Source organism: Dipodomys spectabilis, unplaced genomic scaffold (genome assembly GCF_019054845.1).
Source record: "Dipodomys spectabilis isolate Male_0828 unplaced genomic scaffold, ASM1905484v1 ptg000274l, whole genome shotgun sequence".
Classification (NCBI taxonomy): Eukaryota; Metazoa; Chordata; class Mammalia; order Rodentia; family Heteromyidae; genus Dipodomys; species Dipodomys spectabilis.
Genome location: NW_024870951.1, coordinates 2788324 through 2801631, shown reverse-complemented (window position 1 = coordinate 2801631; position 13308 = coordinate 2788324). Strand labels below are relative to the sequence as shown.

Genomic DNA, 13308 nt, shown 5'->3' with positions numbered 1-13308 from the left:
CATTAAGAGAGCCATGATCTGTCCTCTGGAAAAAAAAAAAACTCATGTTAGATAAACTTTGTCCATGCATAATTTATATTGTTTGCCAATTATTTAACTTGATGAATAAAAATTTTTCGAATAAGATTCCATGACAAAAAATATAAAACAGTTACTTAGCAATTGTTTGAGAAAAAGTTATTGTCATGGGATTTAAGAAACGGAATTACTATTTCCCTAGAAAGCAATGAATTAGGTTTTCTAATCTAGTATTTGTAGTAAGTTTAGAGAACATAACTGTCATGAAAAACAACTAATTGTGCGTCTTGTTTCTTGAATGAGTGATATTTTAATCATTGTCTTTTATTCAAATAAATACTTAGGTTTACATTTCAAATAAGTGCAATTTTATCTCCTTTCAGAACAAGTACTTACCCTGCAATTAAATGTACTACCATATTCAGGTATTAAGAAGCTAAATTTTCTATGTTTTATATGGAGCTCTACATATCCAGAATGACGATTTTTTATTCATAAATGTCTAATGTCATATTTTTGCTTCATCCATATAAATTGTCTCATGAGGTTGTAGTGAAGGCTCCAGTAACCAAAGTAGTCAAAACCATTTCCTGAATTCTAAACTTTAAATCAAATCATTTTTAAGGTTTGATAATATCATATATTTTCTCATCAGAGCAATTAAGCTAAAACAAATACTACTTTTTAAACATTTCACTCACATTGTAAAGAATATTAACATAGGTCAAAAAGAGACTAATTATTTCAGACTCATCATATTTGGTGATCTTAGTGTGAAGAATGCAGAGAGTAGTATTCAATACATAGTATTGATTAAATTAAATTATATATCTGGATTTCTAATTTGGAGGTTAATCACATAGAAACAAGAAAACAATAAAAAATTACTTAGGGATCAACAGAAAAAGATATTTGTGCATGTACCACAGTTGCTTTATTAGTTTGTAGGTGAACACTGGACTTCGATTTATATCTTGGCTGTTGTTGTGAATAATGTGAATAACAATGAACTACAGATATGTTTATGTTACCCAGAGAGAAATAATCACACGATTGTGTGTGATTATTTCAACTTTGGATTTCTTTAGAAAACTGCATACTACTTTCTACAACGAGAACACTAACCTGTATTTTGACCAAGAGTGTAGAAAATTTCCTTTTCTCCACAGTGTAGCCAGCCAACATTATTACCTTTTGAGTTTGTTTAAAGGGCAGGTTTTTACTGTGTGCAGTAATCAAGACTGGCCTTAGACTCAAATACTTTTACTCCAACCTCCAATCACTTGGAATTACCAGTCTTTACCACCATACCTGGTTCCTTGGATATTTTTGATAAGAGTTATAACAGTTAAGAAGTAGTATCATAGTAATTTTGAATTACATTTCTCTAATGACCTCCTCACAAAGCATTAAGCCAGCATAGAAGTTGTATTAAATACAAATTTGTAAATCCACAGGCGATTTTCACGGCTTTTTGGAAAACATGTTTATTCAGAAATTTTGCTCATTTTTAATCAAGTTTCTTGTTAATCTCATCTTTAATCTCTCTACAGAAAATCAATAATTAATTCAAGGTAGTAGAAAGGAAAAAAATTAAGCAGCTCCTAACATTTTTAATTTTTAATAACATGATATTTTTTAAATCATTTTCTGTTAACGCTTGAGACTATATAACTCAATTTAGTTAGACCTTTTACAAGGCTATATATATTTTATTTATTTTACTTTGTTCTTACCAAAGCCTGCATGACTCATTTCACTTGGTTTCTTTCAGTCTCATGTAGTTCAGATTTCAAATTGAAGAATAAATGGAAGGAAGCAAACAAAAAATATAGTTCCCCTCATCTGATGATGAGGAAAGTGTTCATCCTTCTAAGGACCTATGATAGAATATCAAAAAGACAATTTATTCTTCTAGGTCTTCCTTATCTTTGCGATGTAACGTAAATGATGTAAAACACAACATACTGCTTAGATACTTTGATGTTTTATCAGTTTTGCACATTTTCATATGGATTTCACCTCAGTCTACAACCTTCATTCATCGTTCTGTCTCTGATATTTTTGCACTATCACGACATAAGATAACTAGTTTGATTTACAGCATAAGAAGTTATCCACCTGGCTTCCTTGGAAGCAGAGCATGGTCAATAGATATTAATTCTGGTTGCTCACACTACATGTAATGGTTTCTGTACTACTTATCACATTCTATTTAGTATTTAAAAAAGAATGCTGGCTAAACTCAAAGCTCATTCATAGGTTTATGTTAAGTTTTTCACAAGTTTTATTCTCTTAATTCTTAAGATAACATTTGCTATAATGCTAATGTTATTACCATTGTAGCGTTGGGAAAAATTGTAGTTAAAGACAGTAAGTGCATGGCCCAAAGACACACACAGTGAGGAAGGAAATGAATCAGTTTCCAAAAGCCTTTCAGCAATACCAAGAAGGTGGGTAAAATATCTCCATTCTCTTACACTCTCAATTCAATATTCATATTGTCCAGGAAATAACAGCCTAGCAAATATTGCCCATAGTGATCGTTTTTGTCACATTTTGTCTTCAATACAGACTGTGTTGGTGACATTGGGTTATCATGCACAGAGCTGAGCTTACAAATTGAGGTCTGAAGACAGCCAAATTTCTTCTGTCCCACAGTTCCAGTTTCTTTTTTAAAAAGTACTAAAACTTTTAAATATCATCAATTACTATCTTTTAATCTCCAAATGAATTAAATTGGCATATAATCACTCCAAAAGTCTTTCAAATTAGATGATAAAACAGGCCTCCATGAAATAAATTTTCTTTTACTTTTAAAATTATTCTAAAAGCCTTGTGCTGGCTGGTCACACCTATAATCCTATCTACTCTGAATATTTGCTCAGGAGACTGAGATATGTGGATAACATTTGGGAACCAATCAGCGCCAAAAAAAAAAAAAAAAAAAAAAAAAAAAACCTTCATGAAATTATTTTTCAAAATGTTTAATGAAGTAGCAAAGAGCCAGGAATTGAGGTGTAGCTTATATAGTAGCTCACCAATCTAGACAGGAAAGGCCTAACAAGACCTTGAAGCCCCGATTTTAAACTCTGAGCACACCAATATACATGCATGGCGTGTGTTCGCATGCACGTGTGTGTTCGCTTGCGTGCTGCCGCACACACACACACACACACACACACACACACACACACATTTATTCAAATTACCTTCATATCAGTGTTCTGCATTAATTTCTTTGTTAACGATATTATATGGGCAAAATAGAGGAAATAAACTCTTCCATCTCAGAACATTTTGTATGTTTTTTTTGTAATAATACTGTGCAGAGGGGTCACATTTACAAGTACAAGGAAACTCGAACGTTTCCTAACAAGCATTGTTACCTTCTCCTTTATATTTCCCCTATCATCCCTTCCCTCCCACCTCCACAAGTACACTCCCCTTACCCTTCCTTCCTCTGCCTAAATTGTAAAGTTCATTTTTCAACATAGTGTCTTGTGCATCTCATTGTTACAATAGGTCAACCTGTATCCCTATTTGAGCATTTTTTCCCTTACAATCCCCAAATTAGAGAAGCATACATACAAGATGTAAGTGCACCAACTTCAAATACAGAGAAAACAGGGGTTATAGCATTGGGAGAAACATACAGAGAAACCAAAAAAAAAAAATGACATCGCACATTATAAGTACATTAGAAACAATAGCAAGAAACAAAAAACCACTAGTGTCCCTATCTTGGGGTTCAATTTCTTTAACATCATCTGATCTGGTTATATTCACATATCTTTTGAAATTTTCTGCTTATCCCAGACATAAATTCGTTATTGAAAATAAGGGAAATCATGAGACCTATGTTTCTTTGGACTTGGCTTACTTCACTCAATATTTTTTTTTCCATTTCCTAACAAATTGGGAGATGTCATTCTTTCTGATGGAGGCATAGAATTCCAATGTGTATATATACCACATTTTCTTGATCCATTCATCTAATGGGTGCATCTGGTTTGGTTGCATATCTTAGCTATCGTAAATAATGTTTCAATAACTATCGTTGTGTTGGTAGTTTTAGTATGGTCTTGTTTATGATCATTTGAGTAAATCCCCAAAAGTGGGATTACTGTGTCATAGGGGAGGTTTATGTGGATTCTTCTGAGGAACCTCCATACTGCTTTCCAAAGTAGTTGAACAAGTTTACACTCCCACCAAGAAGGCAGTATGGTTCCTTTGTTGCCACATACCTTTCAGCAGCTGTTGTTGTAAAAATATGGAACGCTCCAAGAATTTGCATGTCATCCTTGTGCAGGGTGCATGCTAATCTTCTCTGTATCATTCCAATGTTAGTGTATGTTATGCTAAATTGAGCACAGTACATTTATTATATAGAAAGTATAATTTTTATTGATTTTATTAAACTAGACAATTCAACAAAAAGTAAGTTCAAAAGAATAGTTGTGAAATTTTAGAATCATGTATTTCTTACATAAGCACACATTTAAGAATAAAATCAATATAGACATGCCAAAAACAAAATAATTCCTGATATTTGTAGTTCAAGAGATGTGTAGGAGGAAGAATTCAATTATTCTATACAAGGCACCTGTCAAAATGAACATTGCAGCAACTCTTAAGTTTTAATGTTTTAAATATGCTTAATTTTGGGATTTTGCTTATATATGCCAAAAATAGGACTGTTTGGCAGGTCTAAAACTTTTCTGTAAAGTATTTAAGATTTTTGGTAGCAGACATTAAGTACTAAGTATGTACATTTCAGAGTTTATGAAAACTTTATTAATGAAAATTTGCAAAGTCTTTGTGTAAAGAAGCAGAGTGAAGAGTTAAGATTTTAACTACACAGTTTCTGTTAAAACTTTAGGAATTCCTTACTTTATTTATTAGCAAGGAATAAATGATGATATAAGCTATGATGTACACATGTATGTTTCTATTCACACACATACATATACACATGTATACATGCAGACATGGAGAAAGACACATAATTTCAGCCAACACAATTTTCACCAGTTATTGAATATGACTTAAACGGAATACTTGGAACAATATATATTGAAGATGTATTTGTCCCTAAGAGTTCATTTACCATTCCTCTTATCTCTTAAAACAGGTAGTTTTAGAGGGATTTGACTTACAAAATGCAGTACAAGTGATAGCAAGTCACTTGGCAACCTCAGTAAGTATAATTCATATGGTGTCTCCCTGCTCCTCAGGTAATGCTTACTCTTGTAGACACTCTCAACAACCAAAGTAGCAGGAGAATACCCTGGTAAAGAGTAAAGTAATAAGGGTTTAAGTGGCATCCTTACTTGAGCTCTTTTTCCAAAAACCAGCATGAATTCCTAGGCAGATGAGTGAGTCCTCAGAAAACTGGACTCTACATATACATTTAACTAACCCATATGAAAATTCCTACGTGAGAAATACTGACTGAGGTCTTGCTGATTTCCTGGCCAAGAAAACAAGAAAAAAAAAGAAAGTATTTTTAATGTTTTAAAGTTTGAGAATAATTTGTAACCTGTCAATAAATGTGTAGAACACAATTATACCAACTGACAAAAAAATGATGGCATTTATGTGCTCTTGGACTTGCCCAGTGATTTTAGATGTGTCTACACAGGTAGAATCAGCATAAATCAAGCCAGCATTTCTTCATTTAAGATATAAGGATACTGGTTGACCTATGTAACAATGAAATATACAAGACACTCTACCAGAGGATGGGTGAAGGGGGGAGGTGGAGAGGTTTGAAGGGAAGGGATGGTAAGGGAAAAACAAAGGAGGGGGTTGCAATGCTCAATAAGAAATGTACTCATTACCTTACTTACGTAACTGTAACCCGTCTGTACAGTATTTATAATAAAAATATATGTTAAAAAGATACAAGGAAAACTTCTCTGCTTATATGAAGATGTATTTGTCACTCAATATAAGTAAGGTATTGGTTTTAGAACCACAGGCTTATTACTTTGGATACTCAAAAACTCTACATGAACACAGTATATTATTTACATTAGAATCTGCCCACAAGCTAGTGCAGTATAATTGCTATGAGAATTTTTACTACATTCTATATGTGTAATGAAAGCTAAAAGTATACGCACTATAAACAGATACAAATTATTTCAGATAAATTTTGTATGCAGTTTGTGGATGGAATTTGGAGAGCAATTTTGAAAAGCACAAATTTCATCAAAAAGACCAGTCTGCAAATTGTAATGAGGAGCTAATACAGCATCATTGAAATAGTACGGAACTCCAAGGAGAAGTATTTGAATTGAGACAATATCAGAAAATGTAACAACCCAAGGACTTTTTAGAAATGCAGCTGCTAGATTTCTCATGTAGAGCTTTCATAACATTTTGTGAAGCACATATCAGAACCTCACTGAAGTGTAGATGGTTTTCCCTCAACTTTCTCTCATGATCAGTCACTATCAATCAACATATAGCTAATCTTGAATAATTCTCTAATAAAATGTTGATGGAGGGGCTGGAAGGTTGGCTCAGTGGTAGAGTGCTTGCCTTGCATGCATCAGGCCCTGGGCTCGATTCCTCGGGACCACATAAGCAGAAAAGAGCCAGAAGCTGCACGGTGGCTCAAGTGGCAGAGCACTAGCCTTGAGCTAAAAAGGTGAGGGACAGTGCCAGGGCCCAGAATTCAGCCTGCATGACCGACAAAAAAAAAAATAAAACAAGTGACCAGGTACTAATACCTTGGTAGTCAAAATGTTGATGGAGTGTTTATATGCAGAAAACCTCGGAAGGCTAACTTTTCCAATTAGGACAGTCTGTATTCTATGATCCAGCTGAGAGAAAACTAGGTAAACATCCATTTAGAACCTTATGAATAATTCTTATTCTGCCCATATCACTTATCTATCCATACCTCTTCCCGAGTGAAAGGATTTGAAAAGAATTTGTCATTTAAAATTTAAATTTAGGGTTCCGGGAAGATAGCTGAGGAGAAGCTGGAAGCTAAACAAGCTATCACATAGAAAGCAGTTTCAGTGCTCCAGTGAAGAGTCCTAAGCCAGAGAATCACACCAAGTGTGCAACCACAGTACAGAGTATTAGGCCAGAGAGGAAAAATCCAGGCAAGGAGACAAATCTGAGCACTTGAAAACAGCCATGTTTGCGAATGTGGCAGGGGCGGTCGTGGCCGGAGCCACCATACCTGCAACACAGAGAGTCTAGGACAAAGGCACCAGACACAGTAAGCAAGAGGATTCTACTCAACACCAGCAAGAACTGACAAGGAGCAGACATCTTCATCTTTCAGACCACAGGCCCAGAGATGAACCAGGAACCAGACTCCTGTGTGAGTAGGAGCCTGACTTCCTCACTCGTTCTCAGGGAACAGAGATGGGAAGGCTACCCCTCCCTGCCCACTACCGGAGATCTCCCTCTGTGATACTGGCAAAGGCCTGGCTGTGCAGCTAGCTCCAACTTAGTCCTTGGATGAAAACAAAAAGTCATTTAGCAGTTCACAGGAATCTAACCTGAACTTCCAGGCTCAGCTCCACCCAGGGAAAATTCACCCAGCCCAGGCCTGCAACAGCCCCAGGAGCGGCTTTCTTCACCGGATAAACAGAGCCACAGACTGCCCCTCCCTACAACAGTCTAGAAAATCAATTGAAATTCAGTAACAGTAAACCCTGAGAATGGCTCCTGGCTGGGCTCTGTGACTACCTCAGAAGCTAGCCCCTCAGAGCAAAGCTACTGTTCGATGAAAGGCCTCAACACTACCCAGAACCTAGCCCCATCACAGCATCTCCAAAGTAGAAGAAACAGCCATCACCCTCTTTTGGGATACTCAAAGTAGATATCCCTCCCATTGAACTAGCCTGGAAGGAGGATGACAATATCCTGGGTAAAGCAAAGCATTTTTCTGCCTACTCAAACAACCTGACTTAAGAAAACAATAAAGTTACAGGAAAATAAAACACCACAAGCAGACCAGAGACTCCAAAAAGAGACTGGATATGGACACAAGGGAAATACAGGATCTTCCCATCTCACCCAAAAAAAGCAAAGAACTCTTTTGGTACCTTTAATTAATTTTTTTTAATTGTGAAAAAACTTTACAAAGGGGTTACAATTACGTGGGCAAGATAATGAGTACATTTCTTATCAAGCATTGTAGCCACCTCCTTTGTTTCCCCTTCCGATCCCTTCCAAGCCTCCCCCTGCCCCGTCACCAAATCCTGCCCCGACCCCCCCACCAAAGTTGTAAAGTTCGTTTTCGACATGACAACTTGTACTTCTCATTGTTGCAACAGGTCCACCTGTATCCTTATATAAATGACTTGTTTTCCCCTTCCCCTTTACAAATTATACCGACATCAAATACATTGAAAGCAGGGGTTATAATGTGGGGGAGGGACATACAAAGCAACAAAGAAATAATCTTATAAATGCAATAGACACAAATGCATGAAAGAAAAAAAAAACATTTAAATACATATCTTAGGGTTCATTTTCCTAACATCACTTATCTGACCTTTTCTGCTTGACTGATACATATACTAACTATTGCAAATAAGGGAAACCATGGGATCTATGTTTCTTTGGGCTAGGCTTACTTCACTTAATATAATTTTTTCCAAGTCTTTCCATTTCCTAAAAAATGGGGCCAATGTCATTCTTTCAAATGGAGGCATAGAATTCCAGTGTGTATATATACCACATTTTCTTCATCCATTCATCTACTGAGGGGCATCTGGGTTGGTTCCATATCTTAGCTATAGTAAATAATGCTGCAATAAACAAAGTTGTGCTGGTAGGTTTAGTGTGGTCTTGTTTGTAAAGATTTGGGTAAATGCCCAAAAGTGGGATTGCTGGATCATAGGGAAGCTCTATGTGAAGTCTTTTTTGAAACCTCCATACTACTTTCCAAAGTGGTTGAACAAGTTTACAGTCCCACCAACAATGAATTAAGGTTCCCTTCTGTCTACATCCCCTCCAGCATCTGTTGTTTTTAGAGTTCTTGATTTTTGCCATTCTAACTGGTGTGAGGTGGTATCTTAGTGTTGTTTTGATTTGCATTTCTTTTATGGCTAGGGAGGTTGAGCGTTTCTTCGTGTGTCTATTGGCCATCCTTCTTTCTTCTTCAGAGAAGTTTCTCTTTAAGCCTTTCGCCCACTTATTTATTGGGCAGTTGTTTCTTTGAGGATTTGCTGTTGGGGGGGATTTAATTTTTTGAGTCCCAAGTATATTTTAGATATGAGTCCCTTATCTGTTGTATGGCTAGTGAAGATCTTCTCCCAATCCGTGGGATTTCTATTGATCTTGCTAGCTATGTCCTTTGCCAGGCAGAAGCTCTGCAATTGCATGCAATCCAGTTTGTCCAACCTTTTTTTTATTTTTTTGTTTTTCTTGGTCTCTAGTAAGAAAATTTTTAATATTTAACTTTAAAAATTGTTTTCTATTAACTTTTTCTCTTCCTCTTCTAATTTTTATTTTAGGGGTATATGTATGTGTGTGCTTTTTTTCATTTTTGTTTAACTCTACTGACCTTTTGACCCTTTTCTCCTTTCTTTCTCATTCTTTTCACTTTTTCTTCTCATTCATTCTTCTTTGCGTGATTTAATTGCTGTTCTCCTCATTCTCAGATATACCTGTAGTCGATTATTAGACGTTATCCCCCCTTGTACAACTTAATCCAGAAGTTTATTACTGAATTCAAAACCTCTTAGAATTAAATTCCTTAATAGCCATACTACCTCTATATACCTATATAAAATTTTACGCATTCTTATTTTTTAACTTTTCACGTCTCCTTTCTATCCCTCCCCTTCTCTTATCGTATTCCCGTCCTTCTCTGAATATTGCGTTTTTAATTTGCATCATTCTTCAGTGTTTCACTTTTTAATTTTTAATTTTTGTTTCACTATTTTTGCTTGTCTCTTTTTCTCTTTCTTTTTTTCCCAGTCTCTACTATCATTCTATTGAACCTATTTCCCTCTACCTTTCCACATCCCTCTATTCTTATTTATATCCACACCTCTCACTAAACTTAATAATTTCTGGTTTGCCAAATTCTTCTTTGCGGTTCATAGCCTATTAATACATACTTGTTTGATGTTGAAATATATATCTGTTGAACTAGATTACATCTGCAGGCTTTTGACTGTGCAACTACAGACTTTGTTGATGCTTGCCTTATGATAGTTTTCTAGCACAAACTGGTGTTACTCTCATCCCAAAGGGCAGAATAAACCAGAAAAATACAAGAAAAATGGCAAGTCCGGGTATCTCAACTCCCACTCATGATAATCATGGACAGAACAGATAATGAATAATCCAGAGGAGAGCTCCCAAAAAGCTCTACAAACACTAATGGTAAACATGGTAAATAAAAAATTGAAAATCTGCAAAGGACTCTGTGTGAGCATGATAGAGAGAGAGGAGGCAAACCAAAGGTCAAAACAGGAAGCTCATAGGTGTGAGGAAGCTACTCAAAGATAGATAAAAGAATTGCATGAGCAGCTTGTGAACACTCAAAGAGAAATAAAGGAATTGTGTGAGTAGGCTGAGATCAGTCAAAGAGAACTACAGGAATTGCATGAACGTGAGGAAACTAATCGAAGAGTAATAAAGGAATTGCAAGAATGGGATGAGCATAGACAAAGATCACAAGAGGCATTCATGGAATCCATAAACAGAGAGCTGATAGAAGTCAGGGAGTACACAAAGGGAATGCTGAATGGATCCCAACAGAAGGAATGGGAGTCCAAGGAAACCATAACCAATCCACCAAGTGATTTGAGAATAAACCCTGAACACCAAATTAAGGAAGGAAAGAATTTCATACAAGATCTAAAACAAAGATCCATCAAAGAATTAGAAGCCATAAAAACTGACCTACTCGAAGGAAAAGAAAAAAAAAGTAGAAAGTCTGGATAGTAGGATAGGCCATGCAGAAGACTGAATTCTGAGGATAGAAGACAGCCTAGATATTATAGAGAAGGAACATACAACCATCCAAGACAAATCCAAGAAATATCATAGATCTATTCAACATTCAACCCTTGGAAGACACCATTAGAAGGCCTAATCTGAGGATAATGGGTGTAGAGGAACACCTAGAACCAGAAGTCAATGGTCTAGGAAATTTGTTTAACAGGATCCTAGCAGACAACTTCCCAAACATGCAAAAAGATAGGTCTATTCAGATACAAGAAGCTTTTAGAACTCCCAATAGACTAGACCAGAACAAGATATCCCATTGTCACATTATAATGCACAAAGGATTAATTCAGAACAAGGAAAAGATCCTTAAAGTTGTCATGGAGAAAATATCAATCACCTATAAAGGGAAATCAATTAGAATCACCTCAGATTTCTCAGCAGAGACAATCAAAGCAAGAAGAGCCTAGAATGGTGTAAGCCATGCCCTAAAGACAAACAACTATCAACCAAGAATATTTTATCCAGCTATACTCTCCTTAGTAATCGGAGGTCAAATAAAACCCTTCCATAGCAAACAAAAATTGAAACAATATATCCCCACCAAACCAGCCCTATAAAAGAATTTTAAAGATGTCCTACACAGAGTAAACCAACAAGACCACAATAAAGGCCAAGAAATAGCACCCAAACTGAGAACCCAAGAATCATAGGAAGAACACAGTTACAGCAGCCCCGAAGTAGTTAGATAAAATGGCAGGAACTCCCAAATACCTCTCAGTTCTATCTCTCAACATTAACGGGCTTAACTCTCCAATTAAGCGACAAAGTCTGTCTACTTGAATTAAAAAGCAAGATCCTTCTATCTGCTGCCTTCAAGAGTCACATCTTGCCCACAAAAACAAACACATTTTCAATTTTAATGGCTGGAACAAAATCTACCAAGCAAACGGCCCCCATAAACAGGAAGGAGTTGCAATCCTAATATCAGATAAAATAGGCTTTTAATTAAAATTAGTGAAAAGGTCGGTACATACTAATTAAGGGATCACTCCTTCAGGAGGATATTACAATTCTAAATATCTATTTGCCAAACAACGGAGCACCCTAATTCATCCAAGAAACACTCCTTTCCCTCAACTCCCACAAAGATCCATAGACATTAATTGTTGGGGACTTTAGCACACAATTTTCCCCACTAGATAAATGAACATCGCAAAAACTCAACAGAGAAACCGCAGATATAAACAACTGCATAGACCAACTAGATTTAACCAACTTCTGCTGAATATTTCACCCAGCAGCATTAGACAATACGTTTTTCTCAGCAGCACATGGAACATTTTCCAAAATAGACCACATTTTAGGCCACAAAGCAAACTTGTCCAAATTCAGAAACAGTGAAGTTACACCTTGCATTCTCTGAGACTACAAGGGAATATAATTAGAACTTAACACCAAAAGCCACCAAAGAAAGTCATGTAACACATGGATCCAGAACAACACACTGCTGAATCACGAGTGGGTCATGGAAGAGATCAGAAAGGAAATTCAAATGTTCATGATATTCTATAAAAATGAACACACCAATTACTAGCTCCTCTGGGACACAGCAAACACAGTATTCAGAGGCAAGTTTATACCTCTGAATTCCTACATCAACAAATTAGAGAGACCTGAAACCACTTTAATGAGACATCTGAGCCTCCTTGAAAAAGAGCAGCAAGTTAAACACAATCCAGTAGATGGAAATGAATAATTAAAATTAAATCATAATTAAATGAATTGCAATGTAAAAAAAAGAAAGTTTCAAGAAACCAAAGAGTTGATTCTTCGAAAAAAGTAACAAAAATGACACACCCTTAGCAGAAAAAAAAGAGAACACACCCAAATAAACTCAGAGATAAGAATGGAAACATCATCACAGAAACAACTAAGATTCAGAACATTATAAGGGAATGCTTCTAAAACCTTTCTACTAATGAGTTTGAGAACTTGGCAGAAATGGACCTTATCCAAGCAAATACTGAAATGCCAAAACTAAGCCAAGATGAATCAAAGTATTTTAAAAGGTCTATATCAAGCATTGAAATAGAAACAGCAATAAGAGACCTCCCATCTAAGAAAACCCCAGGACCAAATGGTTTTACAGCGGAATTCTATAAGGCCTTCAAAGCAGATCTCACACCAATACTCTTCCAACTCTTCAATGAAACTGAAAGAGAAAGTTCACTACTAAATTCATTCTATGAGGCCATCATAACACACAGCCCAAAACCAGGAAGGAACTCATCAAGGAAAGAGAACTATAGATCCATTTCTTCGATAAACATTGATGCAAACTTCTCAACCAAA

The 13308-nt window shown here is 36.0% G+C and overlaps 1 non-coding gene across 1 annotated transcript; it reads right to left on the bottom strand.

The window, feature by feature from the left end:
- Positions 1-4285: 4285 nt before the first annotated feature.
- Positions 4286-4392, bottom strand: LOC122126303. The gene has a single exon (XR_006150885.1). It is a non-coding gene; the product is annotated as a U6 spliceosomal RNA (small nuclear RNA).
- Positions 4393-13308: the final 8916 nt, after the last annotated feature.